The sequence below is a fragment of the Gigantopelta aegis genome, chromosome 6 (genome assembly GCF_016097555.1).
Source record: "Gigantopelta aegis isolate Gae_Host chromosome 6, Gae_host_genome, whole genome shotgun sequence".
Classification (NCBI taxonomy): Eukaryota; Metazoa; Mollusca; class Gastropoda; order Neomphalida; family Peltospiridae; genus Gigantopelta; species Gigantopelta aegis.
Window position 1 is genome coordinate 62,884,201 of NC_054704.1, and position 25,045 is coordinate 62,909,245.

General features: G+C 34.8%; 1 protein-coding gene across 1 annotated transcript in view; it reads right to left on the minus strand.

Moving 5' to 3' along the window:
- Positions 1 to 25,045, minus strand: part of LOC121375568 (ATP-dependent (S)-NAD(P)H-hydrate dehydratase-like) — a 124,505-nt gene that overhangs the window by 58,663 nt on the left and 40,797 nt on the right. The window lies entirely within an intron of this gene.

Here is a 25,045-nt window from a genome sequence, read left to right on the forward strand (position 1 = left end):
CTTATTTAGAATATCAGTGTCTATATATTCAATGTGTTTCTGGCCATCTTAATATTTCTAAGCAGCGCAAACTGGATTTTGTGTTCAAATAATTTCGTACATATGAAAAAGCAATATTTTCGGAAATAAAATGAAATTTAACCTAATACAAATATTAGAACGAATGGAAACACGTTTAATATATAGCCACTAATATTTTATGCAGAAAAATATATTTGACATGTCATTACACTTGTTAAAAAATCTCTGTTAGTCGATAACATCTTAAAAGTTGCAGCAAACTCAGGAATGTCCCCTTAACAGATTACTCTGGTCTACACACTTTTCCTATTTTGTCCAATTTGCAAAGGTCATGCTATAGTTATACTTCACAGCAATGCTGAGTTAGGACAGATATTTCCTAGATTGAAACTGGTTAAAACAAAAATAAAAACATCTATGCTTGGTGACACATTGAATGGCATTTTACCTGTCAATTTTAATAATAATATTGATTGTTTTGACTATAGACCAACATCACAAATTCTGAAATCTGTGAAAACCGCCTGTATTGCTGCAAGAAATTGTTCATTTCAATCTACAGTAGATGACATTCAATTACATAGCATGTCAGATTGTGAAGAAACACCTACAGATATCAACTGAGAAAAAATAGGGGTCAGAAAACTAAAATAATTTATCGATTTTATGAGGAAGTATGAATACCATTTCATTTTATGTATAAAGTACGACTCGGGAGTGGGGGTGGGGGTGGGGGTGGGGGTGTTGGGTGGATGGGAAACTCTTCTTCCAAAAAAAAAATCTTTGCTTAAAAAGGTTGCAACATGCACCAATCACAAAGGGACGACCCATTGTGGGCAGATGGATGCCTCGCACCCAAATGTGAAAACTGCTTGATGACAGGCCTCACTGGAAAACCAGGCAGAGGGGTAGGGTGGGGTGAAACCAACCAGCCTTGTCGAGCTAGAGGAAGCCATATCCGACATCCTAAGTCTGAGATAACCACCCCACACCGACCTCGTATGAAGTAGTAAAGGATGCGAATAAATGAATGAATGAATGAATGTTTAACGATACCCCAGCACAAAAATACACATCGGCTAATGGGTGTCACCAATGAGAACAAAATATAAAGAACGTTACAATTTTGTTTTGAGCACACAGAACCATGCACATCTGTCATGGAGGACTGCAGAATTGAAGACGAGGTTGATGGTCTACCCATGTTGTAGTGCTATACATCCAGCAAGGGAAGACAATTCTGCATTAGAGGTTATGACTCAGGTTGTATAGCATATTGTTGTGCTAGCACAGTCAGTTCAATAAGACTTATAAGTTTTTTAATATTTATTTTAGTTTTACTTTTTAAGAGTTCATTTGATAACATTACAATGATAATAAAGTATTATTATTATATCCCTTTAGTTGTTTTATGTAAAAGAAACCCCCAAAAGACGACATACTTTCACGCACTTGAAATGTTTTTTTTTTAAAAGCATGTTGGCATGCTTCAATTGTGTTTTTAAATAAAGTGAGTTTGTGTGCTTTAACTGAGAATATTAAAAAATTCCAGAAAAATAATTCCTCTAGGTTGGTCGCCCTGTGAAAGCACTGATATTTATGGGTCATGGTTTGGTTGATAGATTACACATGGTGTTTTTAAAAACAAATGTTAACATTGTCACCTATGGGATTTTATTTGGTATAGTACAACCTAGAATGGTCTACCAAGAGCTGTAAAATTGTGGACAGTAAGCTATAGAATGGTGCACTGTATGCTGACAAGCACACTGAGCTCTGATACAGAATGATATGCTGGCCAGACTTGAGTGGGAGACAGCTTAATAAGATTTCCAGCGGGAGGTAATTGAGCTTTGAGCTAAGCGGTGTTAAACCCATATTCCAGGAGAAAAATCTAATAACGAAGAATTTCCGATTTGCAAAATGTTTAATTTTATGGGCCAGTGATAATCGGGGCACACTTAACGTAGTTTACAAGGCACACATTAAGAATATCTGTGGATTAAGACAAACACTCAAAACACTGTATCATGTGAATTAATTTCATATTTTGCAATATAAATATTAATACAGCTAGAATACTTTATCAGGAAAACCACCCCAAAAATAATGTTCAAGCTATATGCTGAACAGATATAAGATAACTGCATGAAAATGGCTAACATCACAGTAACCCCCTCCCCCCACCCCCAATTTATTAATACTTTTAACTTTATTATACTGCTAATTTTAATTGCTAACACTTGTAAACAATTTTTAAGTGAAAACATTTCTTTGAGGATGATCAACAGATGATTTAATGAAAAAAAAAAAAACAGGAAAGGAAATAAACTAAATAGTTTAATGACACCCAAGCAAATTAACAAACCTAGAACACATTAATTAATTAATATCAACTATTGGATGTCAAATACTTGGTAATTATGACATCCAGTTTTGACATTTGAGGAAAGCCACAGACAGGAAAGCACATACCACAGTCTTTGATATACCAGTTGTTGACATATATAGTAAAAGTGACATACTAGTATGCACAGACCGTAAAGGCTCTGTAAAATCTCTGTATATTCTGTCATTATATAGGTAATTGAAATGTTGGTCAAATTAATTTTTATTTCTACAATGAACAAGACTAACTAGTCTGAATTTATTTTCCTATAATGATACAATGTTTAGATGTGTTATACTCGAGATGACACTGTGTACACTGTGTGAGAAGAAATTTGTTTTGTTTAATGACACCACTAGAGCACATTGATTTATTAATCATCGGCTACTGGATGTCAAACATTTGGTAATTCTGACATGTAGTCATCAGAAAGAAAGAAATATTTTATTTAACGATGCACTCAACACATTTTATTTACGGTTATATGTAGTCATCAGAGAAAACCCATTACATTTTTCCTAATGCAGCAAGGGATCTTTTATATGCACTTTATCACAGACAGGAAAGCATATACCACAGCCTTTGACCAGTTGTTGTGCACAGGCTGGAATGAGAAAAAACCAATCAGTTGAAAGGCTGTGTGAGAAATGCAGTCAGCAATTGCCGAGACGACCAGTTATTCACCACAGATCCGTACACTACATCTCAGTCTAATGGACCAGAAAGTGACTGATCTGTCTTTGTCAAAGCATCTAAATATTGGCTCTAAATGTTCCGCTTCAGAGGTAAAATATTAACACTAATGAGCTGGTTAACACCACACAGCCTGCACATCAAGTTGAAAAGCACCAACACCGGACTTCTGCTTTATTTCACTTTCTAATCGTCTGTGGATGAAAAATGAGCAGAGGTTGTCAAGGGATGACTGTGGTTTCGCAGGGTAGCTATGAATTTTTACTCCAAACAAAAATCACTACATGTATGTTTGACAATTTATATTTTCGTGAAATAAATGTGTATTTTCCAATAATAGCTGTTATTGGAAGCATCAAATACAGTGCCACAACCATTAATGGCATTATTACCGAGTTAATGTTAAGCAAGGGGATTATCACTTTTTAGTTTCATGGAAAGTACTCTACTATTTTTTATCCGATTTGTGACTAACAAAATGTATTATTAATGCATAGTAAATTAAATAGGTAAGTAGAGAGAAAAATAACAGAATTAATATTTATAATATAGGCATTAAAATAATTATTTTTATTTTATATAATTAAAAAAAACAAAAACAAATAGTAATGTTGGGGTGGTTCCACCCTATAAGTTTCAGCCAGCAAGAACACTAAAAACATTTAACTTAAAATGCTGTACGCAAGCAAGTACACATGCACGCAAGCACACACACACCACACACATGCACACACGCACGCACACACATATAAACATACACAGACACACACACACAAACACACACACATAAAAACAAAACACACACACACACACACGTACGTCATGCACATATTCAAAACGAAATCCAGTGAAGAGTAAGAGCCTTCATCCCCAAATCTAACTCTAAATAAATAATGAAAAGCAAAGACCTGCCCCAGGGAAATGCCATTTGAAAGAAGAAGAAAACCCTCTGGAATTGGTCTGAAATCCGGTGATAAGGAAAGTCAAAAGGAACAGAGAATAGTCAATATTTTCCTACAAGCTGATGCTCATGACAGATACAGCTAAAAGAGCTGTGAAGGAAAACAACGCCAGATTTACTCAGCAAAGAAACAAGTGGTAAATACTAGTAGGCCTGAAGTGAGTCAGGGTTGGACAGCCATACACACCACTCAATAATACACAAAAGCTGTCTGTAGAAAACAAAATACATGAGAACAATCTTATACTCAAAGAATACAAGGGAACCTTATAGGGAATAAACTTACTTACTAACTAGACTGGTTGTTAAATATATAGTAAACTGAATCTAGCTTGTTTCTAACTGGAAAACAATATCCCATGACACAGCCTATATAGCCTATGCAGATATGTATAGGCAGTAGCAAGTTGGTTCTTAAATTTACTAAAATTACAATCAGCATAATACAACTAATGGCTAACAATTAAATATTGAATGGAAGTCCACCAAAAGACCTTCCTGTGATCAATATTTTATATATAAATATGCAAGTGACAAATATTTCATTGTCATTTGTATCTTATTTATGAACAAAGGTAGCATATAAATCATATACTAGTAACATGTGAAAAATTTTTATATTTGATACAAGATATACTGCTATGTATTAGCCGACTAAATACCTTGGATGAGTGATCAACCAGTACATAGAATCAACAAACATCTCTAAAAAAACTACTGTATAATATCAGGGTGTATGGAAACAAACACTGATGAAAACCCATTGGCCATTCCAGGCTTCAAAAGCTTACTGTTACATATTGTAATCAGTATTATATCCACCTCTGTATAAACCCATATTAAATTATACTGTATTTAAACAATAAAAACATCTTTATTTTTATTATTTTGGCAGTTTTCGACCACAGCCACTCATTTGGCACCGAATTTGTCATGTGACAAGAATGGTGATTATGTTTTTTGTGACCACTGCCTATCATCTGATATTTTGTTCTCAATCAAAGATTTAATTGGCCAGAACTGATTTTTAGCTGTCATTTGATTTTTTTTGCATCCGGAATAAAAGATTAGAAACTTATCATCTTGTTGGGGATATCACAGTTTATAACAACATCATCATTACAGTTACCATATATGCCTTGGGTGCTACATATTTACACTGCCTTTATAAAAATAAAAATACTTTAAAGTCAAGCGATGCTGTAAAGTGGTTGTTTAAAATGAGGATGATTAAAATACTTTTTTTAAAAACCAGAACATTTATTCCACATTACTGGATCACTTAAAAAAAAATCTTTATTCTTTTTTAGCTATGTTAAAATCTTTCTTAAAATAGTACATGTATTTGTACTTTGATCAGTTAACCAAAACGATTGCTCTTGATTCACTCTGTTGAATGATTGACTGACATTATCTCGATACATCTATATTTTCATGTCTGATTCAACTACATATGTACCTAAAAGTTGAGTCGGCTTAAACAGATCCGACAAACCATGACACATATATCCGAAATCATGTCTGTAAAACCAACGATTAGGGAGGACAACTCTCAAGATTCCCACACAACGTATAACCAATACGATCAAGTGAAATCTAATATTTTTTAAAAACCCATAGGGATACATAAAACATCAAGTATACAAAGGAATCTGTGGCCTAATTCACAAAGCTCTCTTAGGCTCTGTTAGACAACACAGCATCCTCTTTACAAGTCTTTTAGCAATGCAATGCGAGATTTCAAAGTTGCAAGAGTTTAGTGAATTAGGCCCTTGGTCTAATAAGGTCCACACACAGTACTAATTGTGAGCTGTAACAGTTAGATGACAACAATTCCCAAGCCATTATTATCCCAGCACCCAGACTGATACAGGGCCATTCCCAATATGACATCATACTATGGAAATCCTTGCTCTGTTAATGGTACATAAACGGAGCATTTTTTAGCATTGTCCGAAACGTGTGACAATCAGATCCGACAAATACTAGTAAATGTTACGGACATATGTATAGGTCTTCATTAAAAACCATTGTTCAAAATTATCCATTATTGCATGCATTTTACGGATGACAAATGGATGCGATAAACGGACCATTAACAGATATATATGTGTAACTAGATCCGTTATATGTGTCAAACAATTTATTCTTTGAGGTTGACTGTGGCACCAATAATCAGATGTCTTCAAAACTATTTTATTATGTCGATTGGTAGGAAGAACTGAAGCCTTGGGACATTTTTGCCCATTTACTACATAACAAAAATGTAAGGACTGGAAGTAGAAATGGCATTCAGTTACTATACTCTGATAACCATTATGTTGATTCCTCAAATAGAAAACCTTTTTAGGGAAAGCTATTTTCTTCAGCATTTGATTGGATTTATTTTTTGTTAAAGACTGCTCTAATTTAATAACTGAGACCACTGAAAAACTATTTCATTGAAGACATGATGGCACATTTAATATTCTAATTATTATCCATTTAATATTATATTTGTGATTTATTAGGTTCTAATGGTCTATATGTAGAAACACATTTATGTATGAATAAAAGAGCTCTTTAACCAGTGTTCTTGAGAAACAATGAAAGCTTAAAATGATACTGGAAGAAAAACAACAAGCTTCAGACCACAATTAATTACGCTATATGTTTCTATATAGCCTTAGCGGCTATAACATGTTTATTAATATCAGTAGGCCTATGGATTTTTGTATATACCTTTGCCTGCCTGGGGAAAACATACCCTGAAAAGGACAACCCTTTTTGTCCAGCTCTTTCTCCCGGATATTGGTTTAAACAAACACACCCACTAAACCTGGCCGGAGTACACCCATTTTACACAAAAAGCACTACTTTTGCATGGGCCAGAATTACCACAAACAAGTCTTCATTGACAACAATTAACACATGTTTACAAACTACATGCTCTCCCCTGTCAACTTCAGTCAAATAGTTGCCACTTCAAAGCTATCTTCTATGAAATAATCAGTCAAACAGCAGACTACTTGCACAGACAAATTTCCAGATTTTGGACAACCAAATGGAAAGATGACTGTAATCTGAGGCCAACATAATTATAGCCTGTGCATCGTGTGGGAATTTGTTGTATTTCATAGAACTTTATTTCAATAGACACAATGTACATCATTATAACAATTTTAACATCAATAAAATAACTGATTAAACAGCAAAATCATGGCTAGATTAATAAACAAACTGAAAAGTCTGTGTCTTGAGTCATTTGTATATTTATTACATACCTATTCAATCTTAATATAGTGATAAAGACATTTTCAAACCATGTGATAAATTTATCTTGTATCACACATATGTGCGATCTGAACTGGAACTTGTAAATGGGGAATTCCCTTTTTATTTTTACTGAAGTTAGCGCCTAAGATTTTTATTACTGACGTCATGTCTGATTTACAAATTACGTCACATTGTATTTGAAACATTACTCAAGATTGCCGCAGAGGATGATTCTTAACTTTAAACTAAATCTATGAAAGGAGGATTGATTAATAGATTTAAGAAAGTGTAGTTATGACATTAAATTAAAAACTGTATTTGTAAAAAATAAAAGAAGGTAATGCAACAGATACAGAACTTCACATACATTGTTTTCGACCGGCCTCAGTGGCGTCGTGGTTAGGCCATCGGTCAACAGGCTGGTAGGTACTGGTTTCGGATCCCAGTCGAAGGCATGGGATTTTTAATCCAGATACTGACTCCAAACCCTGAGTAAGTGCTCTGCAAGGCTCAACATTTCTTTCTTTCTTTTCGAAAACAATGTATGTGAAGTTCTGTAATGTATGTGTATGGCTTAAGTAGTAATATTGCATGAGTGTTTACAACACTAAGTAAATATGGATGGCTAAGTAGTTTATGCTATAACAGACAGAATATTAAACCCACTCTAAACCACTATAAACAAAATGTCTTAATTTTATCCCACTGATATATAACTGATTTTTAAAACATATAAATACCCTACCTAGAATGATAGGTCAGGTATGTTTTCCCAGGCTGATAAATGGAAAATGGAAAATAAACATCAAGAACTTAAATTAGAAAAGAGTGTACTCAATAATCTGACCATTAATGCATTTACGTCTGACAATTAAAACAGTTTTATTTCATTAGCCGCTTTACAAATGTTGCCATTTGATGAACGTTAAGAAATAAACCTTCATAATTTATTCATTTTCTTTCAGATGTAACGCTCTATTTTCCCTTTTTTCTTTTCTGACTGATTTAGCCAAAGAGCTAATTGAGCCCATCAGAGGCAATTCCGGCAACATGAGAAGTCAAGAATTCCAGACTGCACAGAGAACTGAGAAAATGCATCAAAACGCTAACCCCCTGAGTGTGAAAATTAGCCTCTATTGGAAAAGGACCCGTTTGATCCTGTGAGGAATGGATTCTCTACAAGTCGACACACACTTCAAAACAAACCATGCATTTCTCTGCCAGTTGGATACATTTGGAGCTGGTCGGAAACCATCTACCTTTCAATCTGATGGGAATGAAGATTTTTGTCAGGGCTTTCAAGGAGGTGATCTTGACAGCAATCAACAAAGAAAATAAAACACAATACTTCAACATGGGATATTTTCATCGCTCACAACAGCTGGCACGTTGCTGTCGTGTTTTGGGAAAATGTTTTGGCAGCTTCACCAATACACTGCTGCTTAGGTTTGGAAACAAAAATACTCTACAGACGCCTTTAAAAAAAACCCACCAATCAATTTAAAACCATAAGTTATTTATCTTGCATATTAATCATACAAGAAATAGTGTACATTTTTAAAGTAAGAATTTGTTTTTATTCAGAATATTCTATAAATATTTTATCATAAAAATATTTTTTGTAAATTGTTTATATATATATTTTCTTCTTTAAATTAGTGAAGTAACAAGCTGGTAAATAACCACTTTTCTAAATATCACTAATTAAGAAACAACTTTCACAAAAATATCCTTACTACCCACAAAAACCTACACACAAACAACATAATGTACCTATATTTTTAAATTTTCATACAGTTAAAAATTAAATGCACTAGTACAAATCAAAATGAATTTTTTCGGTTATATAATAACATAGAATAACTTCACTTTTTTCCTGTAATATTTCTCAAAAGTAAAATTGATCTTGTTGAAAATCAACACAGGATATGAGTTGGCAGATCTTCAGGAAATGAAATGGATCATATTTGATTAAAACCGTTTACACCAACCAACAACAAATCATATTAGCTGGTCCAAACAGAAATATTTTCATGCTGGTTCGTGTGTTTTCCTTCCATTCCGAGATGCAGAAACGAAAACCGATATGTTCTTTGACGCTCATCGTTTTTTGTTTGACATCAAGATATTGTGTCTTTGCAAACACGTAAGCAAACTCCATTAATTTTCTGATGTAATAAGTCTGCTAGCCCCAACATGAGACGAATGAAGCCGGAGATTTATGATTGATGCCGTCTCGCCTCTACTGACAATGTAATTGTGGCATCATCAATTGTCGAAAGCAGGCAATCAATGGTAGGCACTGACCGTAGTGCCTGACTTCCTCAGATAGATCATCATTTGCATCATAACTGTATCTGACAGATCACGTTCAACATAATAGGTTCAACAACATAGCCATTTGCTTTAATTTATTGTAGTCAGATGGGAGAATTCTTAACAACGAAGGCTAGTAATTTTTCCAAAACATTTTTAAAATGTTCTATATTAATACCGGTATTGGATTAAATTTGATACAAAAATGAAACATTTTTTTAAATGTCACGGTGATGTCAGAATCTAATGAATTAGTTTGCATCAAAATAAGTGAAATTTTTTTCATTTTTTTTTTTTTAAATACCACAAATGCATAACGCTGAAGCAAAAACATTTTTTGTTAATTAGGACATCAGAAACATATATGGGGTGATGATGAGATGAACAGTATTTCTTTTGGTTGGAGATGTCTACTTGCATGGACCATGCTCCATGATTGCTATGAAGTGGGTTCAATTCAGGGTGCTGGTACGTGGCCTTAAACCCAACCCCTGCAATTAAGAAAATGCCCACGGCAAAAAACATGCCATGGAAACAAATTGAATATATACCGGGGTAGTCCATAGCAAAAAAAAGTGCCACTGAGAGTTAAACCCCCCACAGCAATCTCCACGGCATTGCCCATTTCCGTGGGCAATTGCAGGGGTTGTAAACCTCCCCACTCAGCCTAGTGGTACACTAAAACAAAGTTTTTCATGCTGGAAAAAATATATAGTTTCTGCCAGTTTTTAAATAAAGAGAATATTCCTTTGGTAATTATTTTTAAAATAGATAATTTAAACAAAATTTTATCAGCCAAGACTAAAAATTGAATCCTATTTGGATAAAAATTAGCAAATGACTAATTTAACAATGGGCAAAGTGAGCCCTGAGATCATAGTGGGATACAAAAATTCTGCACTGCCTGAGATGGGACATGAACTCAGTGCCAGCCTTCAACCTGATGACAAGTCCACTTGGACACTGAGGCTGGTCAAATATCTGTCAATTAATATAAATACACCTAACAACATTTTCTATGAAAAATTACTCCTATATATAAACTGAAATATCAGCAATTTTTCTGATTTGTATATCCTTTTTCTTATAAAGTGTCTACAGATCACATTTACAGTCAAGTTTCAACATATGTTAATACTGTATTAATATATACGCTACTGATCCTAATAAGAATGATTTATGAAATTCATTCACACTCCCCCCCTCCCCCCCAACTATATCATCTATTTTAAATTTGTAAACAGAAAAGCAACCCTCTACGACAGGAACACAATCATTAATTTGTCAGAATCATTTCTCAAGGCTATATTGTATTCTGTTTCAAAACATGCAATATTTTCTTTCAATTAACTGATTTTCAAAAGAAATATTTGTTCTCTTTTGTAACTACTATAAAACTCCATAAAATGCATTTATTAATAATAAATCTGCATTTCTTTATACAATGGCAAATGAACTGCAATAATTTTCAGAAGTGAAAAGAAAAGTACACTTAAATTTTATTTTATACCTTTCATGCAAACTGAATCCATTGTAAATTTAGTTATAACTATTTGTTGTAATCAATCTCACTTGTCAAAATGCTGATTGTGTGCATGTCAAAAATGTTGTAACAGCAGCTGGGGAAACCTTTTATCTTGTGTGGGGTTTTTTATAGCATGAAACTGAGCAGTTTGGCAAAACAAGGATCCCCTCCACCAAAGAGCTGTTTGTAGACGTAGACGAGGCTGGTGAGAAGCGAGATCCCACCACTGTGATGGGGGGAGTGAAAATAACAGGTGTGAGGAGATGCGAGCACTGTGTCTCAGCCCAAATATCGCCGCCTCCACGAAAACAATGTGCCAATCACGGAGACATCAAACCCATGGTCACAGATTCAAACAATGATAATGACTTTCAACATTTCCCTAAATGCAGTAAGCTAGAGCTTGCATCTTTTTACACTGACTACTACATCAAACAGTTTTTAACAACACTCAGTACTTGCAGACACAACAACATGAAACTCGGGATCATGCCGTTTCCAGCAATAATTAACACTAATAACACTGTTGTAAAGCAATGAATACAATGAGATTTTTGTTTACTCTGATGCAACGGATAATTTGAAAGTTTCTTTTGTTTAATGACATCATCAGAGCACATTGATTTATTAATCATTGTCTATTGGATGTCAAACATTTGGTAATTTTGACAGTCTTAGAGAGGAAACCCACTATAATTTTTCCATTAGTAGCAAGGGATCTTTTATATGCAACACAGACAGGATGACACATACCACAGCCTTTGATATATCAGGCCATGTGGTGCACTGGCTCACCGACCAACAGATAATGCATAAATCTGACATGCACTGGTGCTATTTAATTTAGTGGATTTGCCTGTAGTACCTATTAAAATATATCAGATCTAGCAAATTAATGCTAGTTGTATGAGGCTTGAACATGCTATCTGGCCATAGAGTTAAGACCGAGAGTTACAGACCTATAAACATGTGTGATGAGAGATCTGTGCCAATAGTTCACTGGTCCAGTGTCAATGGGAGGTATGTTGTTGACACAACTCATATAGGGCTGTTCTTTCCTCAACAATATTTGTTTCATTATGGTGGAGTAAACCACACACCGTGACAATAGTCGAAAAGTATTGATTCGTGTTCTCCGAAATGATGCATTCATTTGCTCATGTCTAGACTAATATTTGTGAATTTGGCAGCTATATTCCATTCCAAGATGATTCTAATGAATGCATCATCTTGACCCGCACCTCATGTTGCGACAAGCACGGACATTAATTGAATATCCTGACTGTATAATTGCATTTACCATGATGGCCAGGGTTTCTCTTGGGGCAGCCAGTGGAGACACACCATTAATGCATCCTGTAGGGGAAGTACAAGTTCCATTGACTGACCATTGTTACAGTCCAAAGTTTGTTAAGCATTTAATATGCTACAAGTATGAATGCTTTTAGGCACATGCACTTAAAAGTGTGTGTAACATTTATTCCTGAAGGAATTCCATTTCGTGACTGATCAAAAGCAAGATTATTTTTGGCTGATGGACTGTAGTGACAATATGAGAGCACACACACATCGCTGTCAATTAGCGGACTCTGTGGATAAGCCAACCCCTTAGCTTGCCCCTCAATATCTGCAGGGTTTCTGCCAAAAATAAATGTTTGGGTATATGGTACTAAGGAATTGAATATTTACATTGTGTATGCTGAATGCAACCACATTCGACAGGGGGTATGGGCCTCCCCCAGAAAGAAAATGGGTTAAGTTTACGGTTAGGGTTAAGAAATGATAAAGAATAATTAATTTGGTCAAAAGGTCAACTTAAAAAAATAAAATCTTCAAAACAAGTTGGGTATGGTGCCATATCCATTTTACCCTCTGGCAGAAACCTTGATCTGGTATATAAAGGTTGGTATATGATGTATAAGCCGACTCAACTTTTATGTAGTTAAACTGGACCAAAATGTTGAACCGGACAAAAATATAAATATAATCAAGATAATGTCAGTCTCTTGCAACAGTCAATCGAAAGCAATGGTTTTGATGAACCATCAAAGCACATATACTATTTTAATAAAAAATAGCTGGATAAGAATAAAGGTTTTTAAATACTAATAATAATCTCCTAATGTGTATAGTATTGTTCTGTTGTTTTATTTCTCGACTGAATTGATTGCATGGACATTGCTAGCTGATAAATGTAGTTTTACTTTTATAAAGATGGTGTACATATTATTTAACATCCATGATAGATAAATGCAACGATGAACACTATCTCCTCTGTTTTTTTTTTTTATAAAAGGTGATAAAATGTAGCTTCTAACCATTTATTAGGAATTGCAGAAATAATCAATGACGATAAGTAAAAATAATCAGTTCTAACCAATTAAATCTGCAATTGAAGGACAAATTATTAGCGGCCATAAAAAGACTTACCGTATTTTCCGGCTTATTACATGCACTGGTGTATAAACCGCACCCCTTGTTTTTAGACCAAGTTCCGACCTTTGTAGTAGATCTACTCACTCGATTGCAAAACACGTGTTTCTCTGTAACCTAACTAGCGTGCTGTGTGCAAAAATGACATATTCAAACGAGGTCGGGTCAAGCTGGAGTGGTAGTGAACCGAAACTAAGCACACTCCAATCGATCATTTACAGTTTCGACATTGTTTTATAACTTTTAAACGACAGCCTTTAAAATATACATATATATATATATATATATATATATTTTTGCTGAAAATTATATATGTATAATTACATGTAATATAACGAAATACATTACAACGTTATGCTCTGTATAAATTAGCGGGCTAATTAGATTGGAAATGTCAACATTTAATAAAAACATTTCAGGTACTCCGATTATGTGATTTTAATTCGCAAGCTTCGTACTAAACTTAAATTTTGATATATTAATTAAATACATTACAAACAGGTTAGAAACAGTGGCGTTAAAGATAGCAAGAAACTTTTGATGTCCTTGTTAAGGTCCGGCTTTTGCAATTGGCCATAAATGGCCATGACATTGTAATTGTATCACGTGACATTGTTTAGTCTGCCACTGGCTTTTTATCTGCAGTATCGAACATGCAAGTTGGGTGTGTTTACTACAAAGTATAACAACACTATTTTGTATAATATGAAGAAAGTTACTTCATTTTAGAACATCCTACAAACACATCTGATGCACTACTAACAATAAATGTTACAGAAATCAAACTAAGAAAGTTCTGTGGAGAGTCCATTTTTGAAACTGTAAGTATAACAATACACAAGTGATGTAGTTTCTAGCCTGACTAGACTATTAATAAAGAGCCATTCCATCGTAATACTTAAGTCCCAGTCATTTGGTATGCTATATTATTATTATGAGAATGAAAAAAAAAAAAAGTTCTGGTTTATATGCACAGCGGTTACCGTAAAATTCATAAATAAACCACACCGTTTTATAAACCGCACCTTGCAATTCACAGTAAAAAAGTAGCAGTTTATATGCCGAAAAATACGGTAATAACCATTTTGATCATATGAGAAATTTGGCTCCAAATACTAGTATTACTAATAAGTGGCTTTAGCCAGAAATTGTTGACACAATAAAAATAAAAAGCATTTGTTTTGATTTCTCAAATAAAATATAACTTGTATTGTGTGTATCAAACAAATAAATGGTTACTGGTATGGGACTTAATAGAGATTGTCAAAAATACTGGTTAAATAATGCAACGATAAGGTTTTGAAACCTAGAATAACCGATGAGTTTTCTTTAGTATCGCATTTCCGTACACACCAATATTTTCTTGTATTTTCTTAGATATTTTTTGTTAACTCTGTGTATTGGCTGACCCCTGTTCTTACAATGGCATTAAGAGACTTGAAAAGTCAGCTAATACACAGTGATATTCAGTACCCTCAACAATTAGAATAATGATCTATTCCACAACTCAAAACTCCAATGAGATTCGAGAAGTGTAATTTTTGCATTGTACAGGTATATGCACCTTCTAACAACAATAAACTAGTACCATATTTGTATATGGTCTAATCCACATCTAAAATCTCTGAAGAGAAGTGTAATTTGTGTGCTGTAAATCAGGAAATGTTAGAAAACATAAAATATTTAGTGAACTTAGCAAGCCTATACAAGACGCTAATATTTCATGATGCTAACTGTAAAGATATGTACTCAGTAGACTATTCCAAAAAACCTTTGTGTAATCATTTTGTTGTTGATTAACACACAACAATTAATGGTTACATTATTATTAAGTTATTCATTAAACCAAATGGACAGCAAACAACAGTTAGCATGCATATTACTGCAATTTTCTATTAAAGTTAAGTTGTCTGTGAGCTAAATATTGTCAAAATACATCAAAAGTATTATTTCAGCTTTAAAAAAACCTTTTAAAAAATAAAAATGTTTGGTGTCTTGATGTAATGACCTCGCAAAAATGTAATTTATTTTGATTTCCCTAAATTTTAAGAACGCTAATATGTTATGATTTACAGTATGCACCATCTCACCACCAACCGTAAACTACGCCATAACGCACTATGTGTGCTTTTATTACAAGTAAATTTAATTACATTACAAACTAATTCCACTCCACTCCACATTCTTAACTGTAGTTTAGCCAGGCAGTTACTGTAATTGTTAATGATCGTTCCCTTGGATGTACTTCAGAATTCCAAGAGAGTTTTAGATTCTGTCTAATTTAAAAGATGCAGGGCAGAGTAAAATGAATATTATTAGCTCTCAGGTTTCCATCTTTTAAGCAGATGTTATTAAATTATTAAGTTCAAATTTTGTTCATGGGTTAATGAAATTAATCATTTCTGCATAATTATTTTGCATGCCGACACATGTGAATATTTTCAGAATTCATAATGAGTGACAATAACACAGTAGCTCAATTGTCTTGCATCCAAGTAATGTTAAAAGCATACTGATTACTTACAATGTAATCATTGACTATTAGATGTCAAACTGTTTTTAATTTTGAAACATTTTTCTATGATCAGCAAGGGATCTTTTATATATACTTTCACACAGACTGCATATGCCATGGCCTTTGATATACCAGATGTGGGGCACAGTTTGGGCTGGAACACCCCATCCCCTCACCACGGCCTTTGATATACCAATTGTGGGGTGCCATTTGTGACAGGAAAAAACCAACAATCAGAGAATGTGTCCACCAAGAAGGTTCGATCCTCGTACCCAAGCACCTCAGGTAAGCGCTCTACCGACTTGAGCCAGATCCAGCCCATGCATCTCATTAAGGTAAAAGCACACTTCCATGGGCAGGTAACTTACCATTGCCATCCAAAACGGATGTTAAATCGACCGATGCCACATGGCTTCTCTTTATTATGAAGTAGCAACAAGGGACCTTTTATATGTTGACATGATAGCTCATAACACAAAGGTGAGTGATATCACCAGTTTACTGCAATACAAAAGTTCCAACATGGCATAAAAAAATTCAATAGTAATTTTGCATAAAATGTTTCCAGCAGTCATGTGATCGAAAGTAGTTGAAATGATCTGCCACCTACTATATGCCCAGTCTGTGCTTGCCGACAGTAAACTAGTTTTCTTACACACCCGTTGGTGAGAACATCATTCGTTATTTTTGATAACACATACTTCTTTATACATATACATGTTTTAACAATTTCAAGACATACGACTGGCTGCTCCTAGGTGATGACCAGTTCATCAATGCCATACATCCAATGAAAAAACAGTATGATCGAAATTGAGTACACTGCAACTTAATAGTCTGTGATACGTAAGTGCAAGGGCTGTAAATAACTTTTAGTTAAACAAGCTATTAAAATTTGCTTAACACCTAGTTTTTGAGGATATGTAAGAAATAGAATAATACATTCATGTCCGTTAGATACCATTTATCTTACAACTCATTGTTTAAAAACATATCAAACTCACTTTCGCTCTTTGTTTCTATTTCTAGTACTCTTCTTCCTTGTCTCCAGAATATTTCCTCTTCAGTTATGTAAGGCTTTTGCATTGCTAATATCCTGTTTTACAGTATCATGTTAAGCCTATCTGTTTCATCTTAATATTGAATACTATGTATGTGTGCATACGGCTTGCGCCGTTTGTGTTCCCTTTTGTCTATCTTTGGCTTCATCCCTGTTACTCCACACGTCCATGTCTGTCTGTCTGTCTCCCCTCCCCCGCTCTCTCTCTCTCTCTCTCTCACTCTCACACACATGCACACGCACATGCATATGTATACACATATTGTTTAACAAGTGCTTTATATGCGAGTGTATAGCTTTAATTATGTATCGTTTATGTATATACAATAATACCATGTACAGCAATGATTCAAGGCCCCAACCTTGACCTTGCTTATGTTTCCGGGGACAATAATAAAAAAAATTAAAAAATTATTCACTTTCGCTTGTTATATACATTTTAAAACAACTTGTGAGATAAATGGTATCTTTAACATCCACTCATGTATTATTCTCTAGATATTAAGTAATTGCTATGACATGATCAATATCTTTCACTGGCGTGTAATAAAACATGTTATTTTGTTATTTCATTTATTTAAGCATGGTAATTGGATGTGGTATATACGGCAAGTCTGTTTTTTTTATAAGGTCATATATATGGGTTGTTTTTTAACACAATATTTATTAATGTTTGTATTAACATTGGAGACTGACCAACAAGCAATGCCTATATTATGGTCTCTCCCTACATTTTACAATTATAAAGTGTCAAAGCAATTGTTTGCAAAATTCTACAAACTGTTTAATCATTTTGAACATCTCAACATTTTCTTGATCGTTGAAATTTGAGTTTTTAAGTAAAATGGTTTTGTAGTTTAGATTGGAATAGGCAGATAAAAACTGTCTACATTGTCTGTCATAGACATTGGAGTAAGAAATGTTCAGAATTCTCAATAGGATGGCCACAGGCAAAGACTGAGATAAAATGTGTAAATTTATGTCCATTAAGGTCACTAATACTTCAGATATTTCAGATCACCTCTCACAGGTGTAGAAATACATGTATGGTGGAATTTTAACTTTATTTCATTTAAATATTTTTTAAAGCAACTTATGGATAAAGAATTTCTAGTATTGATTTAACTCATGAAGGGAAGAAGGAATCAGAAAATAATTTCGTTCAACAAGATAGCTGATGTGTGTGCCCAGAACAGCGTGCTTAAACATTAATTGGATATAAGCACGAAAATAAGTTGCAGAAGACGATACTAGTAGGAAAATGTAGCAGGTTTCCTCTCTAAGACTACAGGTAAATATCAGGGGTGGGAATTGGTGAACTGTAAAAAAGAGGAAATCTAGAGGGGTCCCGGAAATTCTTGAAATCCTAGGTTAAAATCTATGCCATTGACACATTTTGGAGAAAAGGACAATTAAAATCCGAGGAAGCGCAATGTTCCATGAGAAGAAAACAGCTGATCCAAGGAGAATTCCAACCCCTGAGATATATATGTCAGAATTACCAAATGTTTGACATCCAATAGCCAGTGATTATTAAATTAATGTGCTCTAGTGGTGTTGTTAAAGAAACCAAACTTTAACTTTACAAGTAATTAAATTATTCATTAGTTAACAGAAATTAAACAGATTCATCCAGGCATGTTAATTCCTGCTTCCCCACTTCTTTGACCCTCAAATAAAACATTCAGTAGTCACAGTAACTGGTATTCACCTTCTTCAGAGACATCATTTTTGCATTTACCTTAGTTTGACACCTAATAGCCAATGTATAAATGTTCATGCTGGGGTGTTGTTAAACATTCATTCATTCATTCATCGTCTTCAGAAAGAACTAGCCAAGTCACATGGCCTAATCTGTTACTGGTCAATTCGTACGATGGTAATTTTGTACCATTGCAAAAAGCCAACTAAATCGTCACAATAACAAAAAATCGTCTTGAATGATATTTTAATTGTGTTTTAAATGATAGTATCTCTTGCTTCTTGGTCTATATATTTATAGCATTATCCTCATTTTATGCACAATAACAATGTATTATCCCCTCATATTCATTTAACCCACCCCCTCTTCCCTTAAAGTCACACTGATGGTGATGTAACCACTTCCCCACTAGACACTGATGATCAGATGACACTTCCGCATGCCTAACTTTGTGGATTAAATAAAATTAAACTAACACGGAGCTAAAATGTTTCAGATTCAGTGGACTAATGCAGTTTGAGAGAGGCAATTGAAAGAACTTGAATCAAACCAGCTTCACTTGTCTTCATTAAGCTGGGCTGACTCATGTACGCCAAGTATTTGATTAACAACACCTTTGTCATGTTGCTGAGTGTTTGCAAAATAAACAATTAACAAGCTCTCCATCGAATTAACAATCATGTAATTCTTCTTTCTTTCATCAGCATAACCAATCTTCTTATGAAACATGACAGGATCTTGCAAGTTAAAAACTACCAATATATTTCTCCATGTTAAACTACGTCCCTTTGATCTAGATTGCAGGCCATGTCAAGTATTACTGGACCATCAATTTTAGAGGTTTAAAAACAGGAAGAGTAAAATTGTTACTTTTCAGTTAATCTAATCAATGAAAAATCATGTTAACACAATTCATTATGAAATTTATGGAGTAAAAAGTGACGTATGAATATATGGCATGAGATTTCTTTTTAAATATGGGTATGACATCATTTTGCATATGCCCACATAATAACATACTATAGTGCATGGCATTTTATTTTTCAGTGTAAAACTGCTATAAAATGTTTTTGTTGGATAATTATGAATGCATCCGTTAATTTTGGAATATCGCCTTAGTACTTTTACTTACATGTTAATAAAACATAGTCCCATGACCCGATTAATTTGCAATTTAATCTTCAGTGTTGTTAACTATATCTGTTTACATTGCATGATAATTACAAATAATGCCAACTCCTTAAAAGGTTTGGGTGGTGGAATATCCCCCACTGGATAAGTTGGCGGGTTTTTTTTTTTTTTTTTTTAAAATCCTAATGAACTTTAAAGTTATATTTAATTTTAACAGGTACACTTAATCCTCATCATATCTGATAGATACAGTATTGGCAAATTATAAATATCTCACTTGGTTTACACATACTGATGTGACATCTTCCAACATGATGTTTGTTTAAATATTAATATTTGATCAGATGAGAGAACATTTACATCTTCAAGGACATGCTAAAATAGATTGATCCCCAATCAAGTAGTTCAACACTCGTCACATTTCATCATTTATACATCTTGGATTCTTGGATAGATGGACAGAAGAATGGATAAATTGATGGATGGATGGGTTGGTTTTGTATATTTGTATATAGGGATATATTGATGGGTGAATGGGTTGGTTTTGGATATTTTTATATATGAATATATTGATGGGTGAATTGGGTTGGTTTAGGATATTTTTATATATGGATATATTGATGGGTGAATGGGTTGGTTTTGGATATTTTTATATATGGATATATTGATGGGTGAATGGGTTGGTTTTGGAGATTTTTATATATGGATAAACAGGCATCGAAATAAGCATTGTGTTTGGTAACCCATTTACAGGTTACCACAAAATATAGCCTGGTAACCTATAGGTTACCACAACTACATGAAAGTTAGAACTGATTTTCTGTTCCTACTACTACTTTTAAGGCTAAAATGCGGACGTTCTAAAATTGTATCGGTGCGCGCGAACATTGGTACGAGAAACGAAAGAAATGTTTATTTAGCGACGCAGTACGAGAAACGAACTCCGGAAGTAAATTTATCTAGTGGGCACTGCTTAAACGCGGAATGACTATAATTGCTTGCAATTGCACAAGTGCGCGCGACCATCGGTGCAATTTCATACGAGAAGATGAAACGCGGAAGTCCGGAATGCATAGCCTGGTATACGTTCAGAAACGAAACTACCGTTACGTTGAAATTTTTGTCGAGAACGAAACACCGTTCTCGACTTTTCTTACATGTGGTAACCTCCCGGTAACCTGAACGACCGTTCTCGACTTATTTCGATGCCTGGATATATTGATAGGTGGATGGGTTGGTTTGGGATGAGTTGGGTTTGTTTTGGATATTTTTATATATGGATGGGTGGATGGGTTTGTTTTGGATGAGTTGGGTTGGTTTTGGATATTTGGATATATGGATATATGGATGGGTGGATGGGTTGGTTTTGGATGAATTGGGGTGGTTTTGGATATTTGGATATATGAATGGGTGGATGGGTTGGTTTTGGATATATGGATATATGGATGAGTGGATGGATGGAAGGAAGGAAAGATTATGTGACTATATTTATTACGAAAACAAGAATTACAGAATTAACCAACTTAAAAGATTGTTCAATTAATTAACCACTAATATTAATAGCAGCAATGTCTGAAGGTAGCAGATATTTATTTCAACAATTGAAATACCGATCAAAGGCTATTCTATACTGAATTGAATTCTGAGCTGATTGTTGATTAGCATATTAAGGAGACTCCAGGCAGTAACGGGAAGGACTATCAGTTTCACCAGCAGTCTCCTCGTAATGCAGTTACGTTGGGGAGGTTAAATCAAACCCACCTCAATTACTGCACCAAGATTGTCATCATCTGCTCGTTAGGGCCAGATAGGATAACTTGTAACCCTGCAGGCCCAAAACACCAAGTTAATCAAAGAATATCTCGTATGCAAAATTCAATAAGATTCTCGAGCCATTCACACCGACACAGATCCTGTACACAGATTCCATCTTTGTAACTTAATAAAGAAGTCTGCACATACATCAAATCTAATGCAGCCGATTTCCTCATGTGCTGCTTATTGTGCATGTGTACAAAACATCCAAAATATGCCACAATACAAGAACCAGAACAGTTACTTTGTTAAACGACCACCTGAATCAAACAGTCACCTGTGTAATACAACCACTTATATAAGACAAATAATATAGAATGTAATGAGTGTTTAATGACTTCCCAACATAGTTAAAGTTTGTTTATTTTGTTTAATGACACCACTAGAGAACATTAATTTATTAATCATGGGCTACTGGATGTCAAACATTTGGTAATTTTGACAGAGCCTTAGAGAGAAAACCCGCTATATTTTTCCATTAGTAGCAAGGGATCTTTTATATGCACCATCTCATAGACAGCATAGCACATACCACAGCCTTTGATATACCAGTTGTGGTGCACTGGCTGGAATGAGAAATAGCCCACTGACAGGGATCGATCCCAAACCGACTGCACATCAAGGGAGTGTTTTACCAATGGGCTACGTCCCACCCCTCCCAGCATAGAGAAAACCTAAGCACATGGGAGTGAAACCCAGCCATAGACTGTTAGCATTTTCAGAGTTATCTTTGTTACATAATTACTTCCTCCAAGTATGACTTATTTCCAGTAAGCACACCAGCTGGTAAATATAAAATGAAGAAAGACCAATTTAGGCCAATAAGTTCAGTTATGAAACATGACCTTGTGGTATTTTTGAGGGCAAGAGGACTAAGCCTACCAGTTCAAGAAAGTCAGTATACGACCGAGCTGTGGGGGCTCAGTTCTTAAACTACCACTCAAAGACAAAGAACATAATGTTCATGATGGTCCTGGCATCAATGTAGTCTAGCCATTCTATGTCAATGTAGTCTAGCCATTCTACATCAGTGTAGTCTAACCATTCTACATCAGTGTAGTCTAGCCATTCTACATCAGTGTAGTCTAGCTATTCTACATCAGTGTAGTCTAGCCATTCTATGACAATGTAGTCAGCCATTCTACATCAGTGTAGTCTAGCCATTCTACATCAATGTAGTCTAGCCATTCTATGACAGTGTAGTCTAGCCATTCTACATCAATGTAGTCTAGCAATTTTACGTCAGTGTAGTCTAGCCATTCTACGACTGTAGTCTAGCCATTCTACAACTGTAGTCTAGCCAATCTATGACTGTAGTCTAGCCATTCTATGACTGTAGTCTAGCCATTCTACTTCAATATAGTCTAGCCAATCGACATCAATGTAGTCTAGCCATTCTACAACAATGTAGTCTAACCATTCTACAACAATGTAGTCTAGCCATTCTACATCAGTGTAGTCTAGCCATTCTACGACGATGTAGTTAGCCATTCTACATCAATGTAGTCTAGCCATTCTACATCAATGCAGTCTAGCCATTCTACATCAATGCAGTCTAGCCATTCTACATCAATGCAGTCTAGCCATTCTACATCAATGCAGTCTAGCCATTCTACATTAATGCAGTCTAGCCATTCTACGACAATGTAGTCTAGCCATTCTATATCAGTGTAGTCTAGCCATTCTATAATGTAGTCTAGCCATTCTACATCAGTGTAGTCTAGCCATTGTACGACAATGTAGTCTAGCCATTCTACATCAATGTAGTCTAGCCATTCTACATCAGTGCAGTCTAGCCATTCTACATCAGTGCAGTCTAACCATTCTACATCAGTGCAGTCTAGCCATTCTACATCAATGTAGTCTAGCCATTCCACATCAATGTAGTCTAGCCATTCCACATCAATGTAGTCAAGCCATTCCACATCAATGTAGTCTAGCCATTCTACATCAATGTAGTCAGCCATTCTACATCAATGTAGTCAAGCCATTCCAGTGTCCACAGACTTGAAATAAAAATAAAGGAGATAAAGCCATAGGCGTGGGGGGGGGGGGGGGGGGGGGGTGAGTTTGAGAGACGGAGGATGTCCCCACCTTCGGTCTGTCGAAATTTTTGAAAAAAAAACAATGTGACCTGAGATGCATTCTGACAGCATCTAGAGTAAACATTTCTAGGTTTGCCCTGAAGAAATCTATCCACAATCTATAAGATTTTAACAAGATATTGTATTAAATTATAACATAACCTACTATAAGTCAGATATTTAATAGCTGTTTTATTTTAATGAATGGCCTCCACCTGTACCCCTAATAGATCCTCCCCTACATGTACTTATTAACACCTATATGATACACAGTACATTATATTATTACCTTTTAACACAGAACCAGGCAATGTATCCAATGTGAATTACAACATAGTATATAATGATAATTATCTTGTTTTCCTATGTGACTACTCAATATTTACACTATTTATTGAAAGCCTAGTAATATGATGCTACATGAAAATCTGCAATGAATTAGAAATGGACTAATGTAAAGCTAATTGTAAAATTGGAAGAAAAATAAATGGTGTTATATTTGCACTTGCTGGTGTAGTCTAATAATTGGTTCACTAATATTAATAATGTAACTAAAACTATAATCCTACACAAGGCTAAAGATATAGCTGGCATGGGCAAGGACACTAATCTTGAAGGCTGTTATCACAATTTGAAAGTATATTAGTTACTTGAATACAACTACACACCATTATTGTAAGGTAATAAGCCAATAAAAATGCAGACAATCTCCTTTTTTCCAAAGAAGGAGATTTGTCCAAAAAAAGGAGGAAATAAAGGAGATCTAGCAGAATCATGAAATAAAGGAGATTCTTTGAAATAAAGGAGATGTGGACACATTGCATTCTATATCAGTGTAGTCTAGCCGTTATACGTCAGTGTAGTCTAGCCGTTATACGTCAGTGTAGTCTAGCCGTTCTACGTCAGTGTAGTCTAGCCATTCTACGTCAGTGTAGTCTAGCCATTCTACGACAGTGTAGTCTAGCCATTCTGTCAGTGTAGTCTAGCCATTCTATGGTCTCACTACACAGATGTCATCTGCCATTGAAACCCATGTTAAACTGCCCAACTTCAAGTGAAGATTGCCCATAGAACGGGTTCTTGTTGGCACTAACAACATACACCATTGCGAACATACATTATATAAGCATTTATATTCATTCCAA